General features: G+C 40.1%; 1 non-coding gene across 1 annotated transcript; it reads left to right on the top strand.

The window, feature by feature from the left end:
* Positions 1 to 12,595: 12,595 nt before the first annotated feature.
* trnae-uuc (transfer RNA glutamic acid (anticodon UUC)) lies at positions 12,596 to 12,667 on the top strand. The gene has a single exon. It is a non-coding gene; the product is annotated as a tRNA-Glu (tRNA).
* The last annotated feature ends 603 nt before the right edge of the window (positions 12,668 to 13,270 follow it).

Genomic DNA, 13,270 nt, shown 5'->3' with positions numbered 1-13,270 from the left:
AAGTTGATGAATAACAGGAATAATCACAAACTTCTAATGAAGCAAAGTAATATATAATTACAATTATAAAGGACTAATTTGGTTTGTCTCCCCCAAAGGCATTAGAATGTTCTTTATATAACAGGTGAAAACGACCTACACCAATGTGATATACAAACCAATCCTGCTTTTATTACACAGAAGAGCTGAGCAATTATGGGGAGGCACCCTAAAAAGTTGAGGGTGGAATTACCTGTCAATAAACAAAGTACAGAATAGATAAGCAAAACTATTCTGTTGCATCATCTTTGAAATGACTCTGCAAGGAAAATGTTGATATGAATAAATGCTTGTATTCCTTTCTGATACAAGTCAAAAAATATCTTTAAAGTGGCTCAAACATGAGAACTATGTGCATTCCTTCACAAACATATACAAATCAATGAAAAAAATCTCCCCTATGTTTATATACACAAGTGTCTGTGGGAGCCCCAAAGCTATATTATGCATTCAAATAACAAAATATATATCACAGTCCCTACAAAAAATGAAAGTAAAAAAGCAAACAAACAACAAAAAGGGGAAAATCATAAATGAAAATATCCCATTTACTAATGTCATGTTTGTAAGCAGCCCTGCTTTCCTGCTTCCTAAAATGGTGACATATTTTAGGTACTCAGGCCACTGGAAACAAAAATATACACAGCAGTTCTTCCACACATTTAGAGGAACCTGATTTTTTTGTTAGATAAATATGTGTCGGTTATGACCGTTAAAAAGACCTGAACAAAAAAAATGTTTGGATTTTTATTCGCTGTCACCTTTCATCACGGGCAACATAAAAATTCACACTACTACAATATCGCTAACATGTTACTGGCATGCGAATAAGACACCTGAGCACAGAGAGAAACCCAGTGTTATGAGTACAGTTGACATTGGAACTAGCTAGATAGCTCATATTAAGACACTTCTTTGGAGAACACGTGCTCAAGTGTTTTCCCCACAATCTATATGCACAATTTATTTGCCAACTGTGACCAGAGAGAGAACATAGCTCACAGCCTAGGACATGCTCACATAACATTACTCACAGCCTAGGACATGCATGGATTTTGATGAGGACTGCATATGCCTGGGATCAATTCAAACACGTCATGACGATGATATAAAACCTGATGAAACAAGCTTGACAAGCAGCAGTTCCGTTTTTCCGTGAAAGTATCAAGCACAGATGAAGACGTTTCTATGGTTATCTCGGTTTTAGAAATATTAGCCTATAGAGTTGGGCTTAGTACGTTAATAAAAGATGGAATTAAACATGCATAAATTACGGTGTCCTGGAAAACCCATCGTGCTGCAAATACACAAAGCATATTCATCAAAGTGGTAACACACTTTAGAAATGTGGTGCAAATTTAGAAAACGCATACAACTTCAGGAACAAATCCTGTCACAACACAACGGAAGTGCTGTTTCCGGAGGACACGGAAAGGGGTGGACTTCTATGAGATTAGCGTGAAGTCTATTGGAAGTACTGACAACTGAGTAAAAAGGGTTGTTTTTTTTTCCAGTTACCACGGTGTTATCAAGGGTAGGTGTGTGATACAGAATGGAAGACTGACCTATTCATGCTCTGCATTCTTGCATATTTATTTATACATAAGGCAGCCTTAAAAACATGGGATGGAAATCCCATTTAACAAAATATGCACTGTTTTACAGTCAGAGTGAAATAAGTAACATTCTCCTTTTAATATATATATTTTAAATGTTAAAATTCTTAACTATGTCAGTTAAGCTGCCAAAAATGCCCCTTTTGAAATTTGTATTTCTAATGTCACAAGAACACTTTATTGACCTATCTCTGCCTATTCAGCCTATAGAGGTTTAGCACACCCACTTAAATTGCCTTTCTCAGGCATTTCAGCTCTGAGTACCTTTTGAATGAAGCACAATACAGGGCAGTCAATCATAAAGGAGCTCATTTATCTTACATCCGTCTTAAAGGTGCAGTAGCAACAGGTGCCTGTTGAATTCCAAGCGATATCTATAGAGGTTGGAAATTGGTTGTGTAAAAAAAAAAAAAAAACAGGCTGAAAACGAGTCGTTTCCGCTCTGTGAATTGGGAGAAAGGGACAGTGTGTGGAAGCCCAACCCCAGTCATATAGGTTTGCTTCTAACAGTACCATTACCATCACCCACTCTGGTGCACTAGTTTGAGTGTATTAGAACTAGTAGCAATGCTGAAGCATTACATGTATCTATAACAAATATTCTGACCATGATGAAGTGATAGGTTTGTTAAGGCAAACTGTGTATGCAATACATGTTGCTTAGGTCACTTGCTCCAATTGTACACAACTCTAAAGCTACACAACTGTACATTAGTTAAAGTCTACACAGTGTCAGTGATGTGAAGTACAACTGAAAGTTCCCCTGTTGTATTCTTCCAACAATCAAGTTCTGCGTAAGTGGGGGCAAAATAATATGAGCTTCACATCAAAGAACATTTTAAACAAATGGACTGTATGTACATCTTTTTTCTAATGTTACAATTGGAGTCTAAAGTTATATCTCTTATCAGTGGAGGATGCACTTGCTCAAACCTTTTCTTTAGATTCCTTTTGTACACACTACAGACTGTGACCTCGAGATGCTTGAATGAATGTTGAACATTCACACTTGTGTATGAGTGCCGATTGTTAGCTAATGCATCATGATGAGCCTATCCTTTTTGAGTTACTTACTGAGATCATTCTCATAGCAAGTTCATTACACCTTGTGTACTCGATGTAGTGCGGTGAGCAGTTTCAATCTTAGTTACAATCTTAGTTATCAAAGACTCACTCCACCGACCAAAGCCTCTTCTCTTAGACAACATGACAAAACCATCGCAGCTTGAGAGCAAAAATCGAGCCTCGTAAGAGGTGTTATGTTCCATAGGCAGATTGACATCTTAATGCGATACACATGAACTCAATTTTCTTTGCATACATGTACATTGCACTTGTAATGTTTCTGATATTGCTTCTCTCCTGAATAGCTCAGTCAGTAGAGCATCAGACTTTTAATCTGTGGTCCCTGTTCAAGTGAAAATATTGTTCTTTGCCACTAAAGTGCGCTTGATAAGTTTCTTGAAATACCTCTAGATCAACCTAAGTCAAGGGACAGGACCCTGTTGCCTTGAGCCTTGCCGATTAAACTGACATTTCACATCCGTTTCCCCCAGCTGTGATGCTGTGCATTGGCTGTCATCCCAGGTTAGGCTAGCTAGTTCTGCTGGCAAGCTTGAAATATCAAAATCCTTCCTACTTAAAAAAAAAAAAAATCACTTCTGAGCCTATCCTTTTTGAGTTAATTACTGAGATCATTCTCACAGCAAGTTCATTAGACCTTGTTCACTCATTGTAGTTCGGTGAGCAATTTCTATATTGGATGAGAGAAGGAGCAGACTTGTTCAAGTCACAGAATCCATTCACACTTAAACAACAGGAGCTTGTCAGTGGAGGGTGTACTTGCTCACACCTTTCTTTTCAATTCCTGTTGCATAAGGGAATAAGGGACAAGGGAAGTCATTTTGGAACAAACCTGTGAGGCAACTGTCTTTGAGGCAAAGTGTCTGTATCCAGGGAAGAACATGTGCATGTTCAAGTGCTTGCCCTGTACTTCATTCTCTGAAGTTTACTGAGAAAGACCTGACAGCAGTTGAACACGTTTGGTTGTTGTCTGCTACCTTGTCTCTGTCTCTCTCTGTGTTCGCATGATAGGCACCACTGCATGCCATGCACCAGGCCTCCTTTCTTGTGAGGCTGTCCCTCATGACATCTATGGAGTGCATAATTGAAGACTAAGTGAAAGGATTCCCTTAAGATCTGAATACCTTTGGTTGTTGTCGTACATCGTCTCTGTCTCTCTCTCTCTATGTGTTAAATGCAGACTGCTCAGGTCATGGTGTTGACAGCTTCTAGTATTTTCACTAGATCCAAAGCAGTGTCAAACCTGTTTTTACATTTAAATGTTTTCACTTGGTTTTACATTTTAATGTTAACAAAATAAGAAACAATACACATTATAAATGTTAGATAGCTACATATTTGTACTTCTTGTACAAACTAAGAAAATAATAGAACACTAATTTAGTTATGTGACATATTGACACCTGAGCAAGACATGGGTGAGGGATAAAAAGGCAGGATATTAGTCACACAAAGCACTGCCAAAAAGTTTTAAAAACACAGATGTGGGGAAGCTCATGAAGACAGGCTCAGCTTTAGTCCACAGTATGCTAAATGGGAAACACTGGAGGATGGTACATGAGGGGTTTAAATAGGGAGAGAGTTAATTAGAAGCAGGTGATCGTGATGGTTGATAAGTGTGTGATTGTGAACCGAGCAGTGGTCGTGGTAGGTGATTTGTGCGGATATGTGTGTACGTGTCTGTGTGTGCGTTCCTGGTTGGGTGCGGACCAGAACCTGACAACTTGTTTCCACTTGATATCAGAATTAGTTGAAGAGAATAGCTGGTCCTGTCCTTTATTGCAACTTAAATATAAACATGCTTTTGAGGGACCCTCTGGAGAATGTCTGAGGGGTACACAAGAGTTTAATTCTTATAAACTTTTTCAAGGGCAATTATGTAAACAACCCTCCTTTTTTTCCATATTGTTCTTTGAAGTTTCCACCATTATGCTCAAATTACACATGACATTATAAAAGCTAGTCACCTATGAACCTGCGGGCTTATATAGAAGGGAAAATAAACTATGGACTATTTGTGCTCTGCATTCTTGCGTATTTATTTATGCTAGGCTGTACATAATGCAGCCTTAAAAACATAGGATAAAAATCCCCATGTAACACAATTCAGGTTCTGTCTAAATACATGGCTAGCTAGCTAGTTATTTTACAATCCCATTTAGAACATATATCGTCGTGAATGTCCTGAACAAAACACGCTGTACCTAATCCCCATAAATGACATATCTCTCACTGAATAAAAACTTGTATGCTTCAACAGTATACAGTGGTAGAAATGGCGATCACCTTTAAAAGGATTTCTTACTGTAGGCCTATTATAAACAACATGGAGGAAATTAAAATAAAAATACTTGAGTCAGGTGTCTGTTGAATTCCGAGCGATATATATATAGAGGTTGGAAATTGGTTGTCTAAAAATGAATTGTGATTGTTAAGTCACATAGATGTAAGTGGACATGAAGGGAAAAAATAGTGTGGGTGCCAAGTATGGTGATTGTATTTTTAAAGTTGTAGGAAATGTTACATTCAGAATGTTTGTGAGACAAAAAAAAAAAAAGATATAATTACTATCCATGGTATAATTGACTGTGTTGCAGACAACATAGGCAGGGATTAGACTGAAAAATGTCAGAGTATTTTTAATGCTCTTTATTGCTGTCATCAGAGGTTATGCAGCCATATCCTCCCGAGCAAGTACGGCTTCTAATCCTAACAGTTTGGCCGCCTGCAGACACAAATACCGTGTTGAGCAATATTTAATTACATCTACTTGAAATGCATATTTAATTGCATTGTTAGTATTTATGGAAAACAAGTGTTAGGATTGCTCTGCTCCATTGCAGACTTTCTCACTCTAGCAACTGTGGATTCCATCTCCTCAATCAGTTGGCCCATATCATGTTGACAGGAACCATATTCCATCTTTATAAAAGAATTCAATTTCACCTCCAACTATGAAGAGAAACAGTGTTAAGCAATATTTAATTACATCTACTTGAAATGCATAGTTCATAGCATTGTGAGAATTTATGGAAAACAAGCGTTAGGATTGCTCTGCTCCACTGCAGACTTTCTCACTTTAGCAAACACGGCTTCCAGGTCCTCAATGCATTTATCCCTCTCACTGACATTCATATCTTTAGGTTCCACCTGTACATATGAGTAGAAATATTGTTGAACAGTATTTAAATACATTTAATTGAAATATGACTTTAATTACATTTTGATACATTTGTAATTTATAATTTGTATTGGACTGGAAAGGAAACAAATACAATTTTTATCGCATAGCCGTAATCACATAGCCTGCAGGCCTAATGATGTAAAAATGTGCCCCCAAACATCAAATGTTCAGCAGAAATAACAGGACCTGACACACTAAGGTACCGTAGACCCATTCAAATTGTACTATTGGAATAATAAATTCCAATGCATTCAGTCATTTTAGCTAGTGTTGATTTTGATTCTTGCCACAATTATACTAATAATCAGTGTTACAACTCAGCATGCAAAGTCACCGAACAGTCGACTGTTAATTCTATAGTAAGGAGAATGTAAAACAAACAAACAAAAAACCCACCAACAGTATTTTTTTTTCCTGTAACTGACAAAGATTGCATATGCTAAATGTATGTGTCCTAAATATATTCTAAATACATTTACATTAGTGTTTTTAATTAATTTCTCGAACATTTGTTGAAATGCATTTGTAATTTATATTCAGAGATATTTCAGTGTACTTAAGTACAAGCATTCAATTAGCATCACTGTTCACCATAGCTGTTTTTCCATTTTTTGTGGCTTTTGTCCATTGCCACAGTATGGCTTTAAATCATTTGTCTTGGTTCTACTTTACTTACTATGGCTGATTGAGTTCTCTCAGTAGAGAAGTCCTTCTTGATTAAATTCTTTGTTCTAGTATCTGTTTAAAAAGTAACAGAAAATGTCTTATTAGCGTTGTATAGATACTTAGAACACTTCTACGTAGATCTCTCTCTCTCAGACAAACACACACACACACACAGTTCATCCAAGAAGTCATCCTCTATTCTGGCAGGGATCTGGGCTCGTGTTTTTTCGTTTTTCTTTTTCCCATATTTACCAAATATCCCGTGCTTTTCCTTTTCATATTTCTCAGTAGGAACATGTTCCTTGCGTCTTGGATTGCAATTGTAACTACCGCACTGACCCATAATAAATTTAGTGTACCCGTTATCTGTGATCTGAAGTCTAAAAATGGGTCACAGAAATTGTTCATTTGAAAAATCTGTTCTTTGACTACATCATAATCGCTTAATTGATGCGGCTGCATGATGACATCACACGCCACCCACTGAAATAAAAGCTGAGGATGTCATTGCAGAGGTAGGAGGAGCCAGAGTAGAATATTACAGAATATTACATTGCTTGAATAGTGGCTCTGTCTGCCCTGGGGGTATTATTGAAACCCAAAGGCTGAAAGGATGGGGAGGGAGAGAGAGAGAGAGAGAGCGAGCGAGCGACCATGTGTGAACATATTCTTGTCACGGTATGCCCCCCCCCCCCCCAAAGGTCTCCCCGTGTGTGTTTGCTTGTGTGTGTGTGTGTGTGTGTGTGTTCATCCGTGTGGCCATGCTCCCTTGTGTTTCACGGCTGCCCTTCATTGTGTTGTTATTGTTTGCGTATATAAGTCCTTTGTGTAAACGTTAACGTACTTTTGACCTGCTGAGAGTTAGCCTGATTTGACTTAGCCTGTTCCTAACCTTTGTTTAGTATGTTGCATAAAAGCTCATGGAAATATTTCAGATGTAACATACATGTAACTGACCTAGTAGAGCAAAATTACAGAATTGTAAGGAGGAAGTGACGTTCTTGGGGCATATCATTAAAGGGGGAAATACACACAAGCTGTCTCAAAACCGAGCACAAGCCATAATTTCGCTACCTAAACCATAGTGGCATACTCCCCTCTTACTGTTTTAGTCCCACACGCATTACACCGAATACTGCAGGACCAAAGAGTGTCACATTTATCAGCCCAGTGGTAGCTGAGATACCACACCACCCTCTTAGATATGCCTAATATAACTGTCAAAAGGTGTATAACACTGAACCCAGCTACACTCCTTCCTACGGAGGAGGATGGAGATCCACAAGACTGCACAGCAGTCTTAGCTGAAGTATATATACCGCGGGTTGATCTCTTTGAAGAAGCCATAAGTAACCCAGACCTATGCCTCTATGTGGATGGGTCAGCATGCAGGGACGACACAGGGGTCAATAGGGAAGCATACGCGGTAGTAACAGATCATGAAATATTTAAAACAGAAGTATTACCATCCTCCTATTCAGCGCAGGCTGCTGAACTAGTAGCACTGATGGAAGCATGCAAACTAGCTGCAGACAAAACTGTTAATGATTTTGGAGCCATATGGAAACATAGGCAATTCCTGACAAGCTCGGGTAAATATATTAGACATCACCATCTTGCTAGAAGCCATTTTGCTGCCAAAGACAATTGCAGTTGTTAAGTGTGCAGCTCACAGGACTACAGAAGACCAAATCAGCAAGGGGAATAATTTTGCAGATAGAGTAGCAAAGGCAGCTGCAACTAAAACCGCTGTGCAAGCAATACAGGAAACCGCTGCTACCCCGCAGGCCACATTACGGGAAATTCAGTCAGGGGCTCCCGCCACTGAAGGCACCAGGTGGAGACAACTAGAACCTCCTGTTAACAACCCACACTGCTGTCAAAATAGAAGGACGAGGAACCTGGGTACATCACACACACCGTAAGAAGGCTCCGACACCAGCCCCAACTCCAAGCAGCAGCACCCAAACAGACTAGGTCGGAACTGTGTTGAGTAGGGTGTTAACGGCAAGGCCTACCCTTTCGACACTCGGAACCGTCAAGAGACGGTAGAGAAAATCAGACACAGCTAACACAGTCAGAACATAGACTGAATATTAATATGGATGAAGAATCCCATGACTTATGAGAAGACTTGTTACCATTTCAGGGTCCCAACGCCACTGAAGCAGAATGATTAGCAGCTAAATGCCAACAAAATACAGCGTGTATGTCAGCCATTGTGCATGCCCAACATATCGAGCAAGAGTACCTGGTGTGCCAGCACACCAGTGTTCCAAGGACTGTAATCCCTCTGAAAAACGCAGATGTAGGAGAAGTGAATATGACAATCTCTATGTGCCAGGTTATTAACCAGACCTCAAACTGTCCCAGTCCCACTAACCCCGCACCACCGAAAATGATGCTGCATGTGGCAGCTAGTAAGGGTGAGATATTTGTATAGCAGATGAAGCAGCAGGTGCCGGAAGTCTGGTCCAGATGCATCGATTATGTGCAGGTGCACAGCAATGGCACTTGCAGTGACTCCAATAGCAGTTCCCTGTGGAATTGCTCCATGACAACCCTGCAGGGGTATTGGAATGTAATGTGGGTCGGTGGTTCGGTGGCCTATGGTGAATTGCCACAGAACTGGACTGGTTGTTGTTATCCAGCTGTAGTGCGCCCAAGGACGCAGGGTGAGGAGAGACATAACCAGCACAGACTATTGTGGTAGAATTCTGAGGGACCCATGGACCACTCCGGGTGAAACCATTGGTTGGTCCCTTTTCCTGGGCGGTGGCACAGTAGCAGCCCTGCAAAAGATGGCTTAGCTTATCAGTTACTGCAAATAGTTAATGACACCTTAGCAGCAATAGGTGCCTTAAAGATAGAACAACAAGTGATAAGGGCAGCAGTGCTTCAACATAGAATGGTACTAAATCTCCTAACCATGAAGGAAGGAGGAGTGTGCAAAATGATTAACACTTCCTGCTGTTTTTACATTCCAGATCTCAGCGCTAATATTACTGATTATATGAATCTTATGTGATCTGCCTTCACTCCGCAGCCTACAGTTCCAGTAGCGGCTGTAGCGTTGCCCATTCTGCTACTCATTCTTCTTCTTTTTCTTCTTCTTCTGTGTTTACCTCCTTTTTTGTCATTGCGTGTCAGACGTCTTTCTAGTGTGTTCACCATGCCAGCGCTCAGCGGCCATGCCAATGACCAACCCCAGCTCTTTGAAGACATTCTGCTCCCCAAGATGGGCGGTGCTGGTGATCCACATGAAGACATCGTAGTGCTATTTGCTGAATAAAAGTGTGATAATGTGTGATATAAAATAAAGGGGGGAAATGTTGTGGAAATTTACTTTGCTTTATTTTACTTTGCTTTATGTTTCTATAGTCACAGCATAACAGTCTGCAGATAAGCATGTGAGTCAGGTACACCAGCTGCTCACATACCATTCTAACCATAGAGATAGAAGAAGCCTTCAGCGCTCAGGCTAACCAAAACATGAATTAGCCGATACTCTGTAGGAGTCGTTTTTCTTTTTTTTCTCTTTCTTCTGTTCTCTGTATAAGGGGAGGGGGACCGTACTGCGCGTCAGTGCTTTTACTCTGTTATACAGGGGACAGAACTCAATAAACTTTTACTCTTTACTACTCAATGCATAAAGCTGTCTGTGTTTGATGTGCTCTCATTTTCCCACCACATCCATTTAGCAGTACTGAATAACCGAAATGGCTTAAAACAGCTGAGGGGATGTTTGAAACTGAGTGATAAGATGTTCAGCAATTTATATATGATAATACAAGGCAGTAAATTAAATTGGGCTGAACTGGACAATAGTACCTGGCATGAAAAGTATGTCGTAGAGAGTAACAAAAAACTCAACCTCTCACCTCGCGCTCTGAAATGTCTCCGTCACTGTCTGTAGTGTCCTCTAGGATACTGCTGCCCTCACTAAAGTGTGTCACCCTGACCGGGTCAAACATCTCTTGAACATAATGGAAAATCAGCTTCAAGTGCTGCACTGAGCAAGAGTGCACTGTAAATGGCCAGATATAAATGGCAATGTCAGTAGTAAATTTATATATGCAGTCATGGAACAGGACCTAGCTGTAGAGCACAGCTTTAAGGTGCATATTATGATGTGCTCTTACCAATCATCCTCCCGGCTGTGTTTTGCTCTTTTGGCCAAATGTTTCTCTTCCAAAGCAGACAGACCAGACTTGCTGCATATTACTCCGTGCACTATAAATAAACCACATGTATAATGTCTTGTAAACAATGGAACAAGGGAAATTTGAATTGTGACTACTCTGTTAAAGGGGCGGATAAGGCAACCCACCCAAACCCCCCGAAAGCTGTTCTGTTATCTCTAAACATTAACATTAAATATTCACATCATAACTCGACCCCGTGCAGTAGGGCAAACTCACTCGCATGGGGGAAAGGATTACAGACTACCTGTACTGCTGCCGCAACTCTGCGGCCATTCCAACAACATCCACATACATTCCAGCAACATCCTATTATAGGACACAGTGGGCTTAAATACACCCATTTAATAGCATGTTGGACCTTCTTTGGCCTCCAGAACTGCAGCAATTCTTTCTGGCATAGTTTCCACTATGTGCTGAAAATACTCTGCAGGAATCTTGGTCCAATCTTCATAGGATATTTTCTCTGAAATTACATGGAGGGACTGACATGTTCTAAACTGCCTGTTATACTCTTACAGCCGCTTTGAAATACAAAAAAAACATATTTATCTTCCACTCCACTCAAGGATGGCCACACTTGGAATTTCCCTTGGCACATTTAAAACATTGTGTGAGCCAGATAGCTTCTGTTTTCAACCTTCCAATGCTCTGAGTATTAGTGTTCTATGCATATGAGATGCTTCAACACGTCCATGCGTGTTGTAAAGAAACACAGTGTAAGCAGTATTAATGAAAGTGCATCTCTACCTCAAACTCACCAGTGTAACAATTATAGTTTGTGAAATCTAATTTTAAATGGCGATCAGCCTTCTTAACAAATAAGCAGAACTCACCTTGTTAAGTGTTTGTGTTTGTTTGTTTGTGTGTGTGTGTGTGTGTGTGTGTGTAGTTTTAAGCATAGCAAGGCACTTCAGGGTTGCCAGGTGGAGCCTTCCTGAAGACCCTGATACTGAAACAGCATTAAAAGCTGCAATGGCACTGTAGTTGTATTTATCTGCACTAATACAGCTTTGAACTATTGCACTCTTACATACAGTAAGTTTCTATGTACCGGTGTACATTTCTGTGTACCTTTAGTAACTAAAGGGATTCTATTCTAATATTACAAGTGCTAGAAGTGCTGAAACTCAAAACAGTGAAGAAACCAGTGGAGCTTAATGACTGGTCAGATGAAGAGAGTGAAGTGAGGAGTTTCCTTCAGTGTCTGCCATGTCCCAGCTGAGGTGAGTGTGAAGCTTTTATTGGTACTATAGGAGTTGTGTTTAACTTTGAAACTGATGGTGTCACAGCCATTTGTGGCCGAGAGTCTAGAAGAGCATAATTGGCTGTACTCTTAGGGAGAGAGGGAGTGGCATACGCTCTCTCCCCTGTCAATTACAGAGACACCGTGCAATCAAGGGCGTCTATAAGTTCACGCGTCAGAAGGGGGAGGAAAAGACTATTTTCTGAGTACTTAGAATAACATTCCGTATTTTTTGGAGAACATTTTCTAGAGTGTTTTCATGTAGAGAGAGAAATGAGTGGCTAAATTGTCAGAAACATTAAGGAGACAAATGGGGAATATATAACAGCTCTTTCCATGTGTTAGTGACACCAGCGTTCCCTCTTTTCCCAGATGGTAAAAAAGAGCCCTGACTCTTGCAAACTTCATTTTTTTGTAGAACAAAGAGAAAGATGAATAACTCGCTTTATGGCCTTTTTCCACTCATGCATACCAAGTCCAGTATGCATCCAAACATTGTCAGAATAGTAGGAGTGCAGACTTTGAAAAATGGTCTTCTCATGTAAATTCAGCAGCTTTGTCCCTGGTTGTCTAGTGGTTAGGATTCGGCGCTTTCACCCCCGCGGCCCGGGTTCGATTCCCGGTCAGGGAAAAACCTCTTTTTATGCTCATATAAAACGACAGATTCTGCATTAAAACATAAAGTTTGTGTGAGTTGGAGTTGAGCCGACAGCCAAAGGATGACAGTTTTAACTTCTACTCTACCAACTGAGTTATTGAAAGCGACATGCAAGTAATCCCACATGTCCAAACACCAGTATGTTGGCAAGAAACACAGCCAGTTTTGGATGTTTCAATTGTTAAGTTCATTTGACACAAAGAAGAAAGATCGCATTGTATAAGTTGTTCAGCTACAAACAGATATATCTTTTGATGACATTTGGAATCATACTGGACTTTGTGTACATGAATGGAGAAAGGCCATAAATGGTTAGAATAACATTCAGTGCTTTTGGAGAAAAGTTTCGAGAGTTTTGTCATGTAGTGAGAGAAATGAGTGGCTGAAATATCAGGCATTAAAAGTGCAATTTGCACTCAGGGAAAGAAAATTGCTTTCATGTGGACCGCATTGAGATATCGATCTGCCTGTGAAACAAAACACCTCTTAAGAGGCTAGATTTGTGCTCTCAAGCTGCGATGGTGGTTTTCTCATGGCTTCTAAAAGAAGAGGCTGTGGTCAGGGTGGAGTGAGTCT

The sequence above is a fragment of the Electrophorus electricus genome, unplaced genomic scaffold (genome assembly GCF_041902795.1).
Source record: "Electrophorus electricus isolate QZ-2024a unplaced genomic scaffold, ASM4190279v1 Scaffold42, whole genome shotgun sequence".
NCBI classification, from domain to species: Eukaryota; Metazoa; Chordata; class Actinopteri; order Gymnotiformes; family Gymnotidae; genus Electrophorus; species Electrophorus electricus.
The sequence above is the reverse complement of the archived record's forward strand: the minus strand, read 5'-3'. Positions and strand labels throughout refer to the sequence as shown.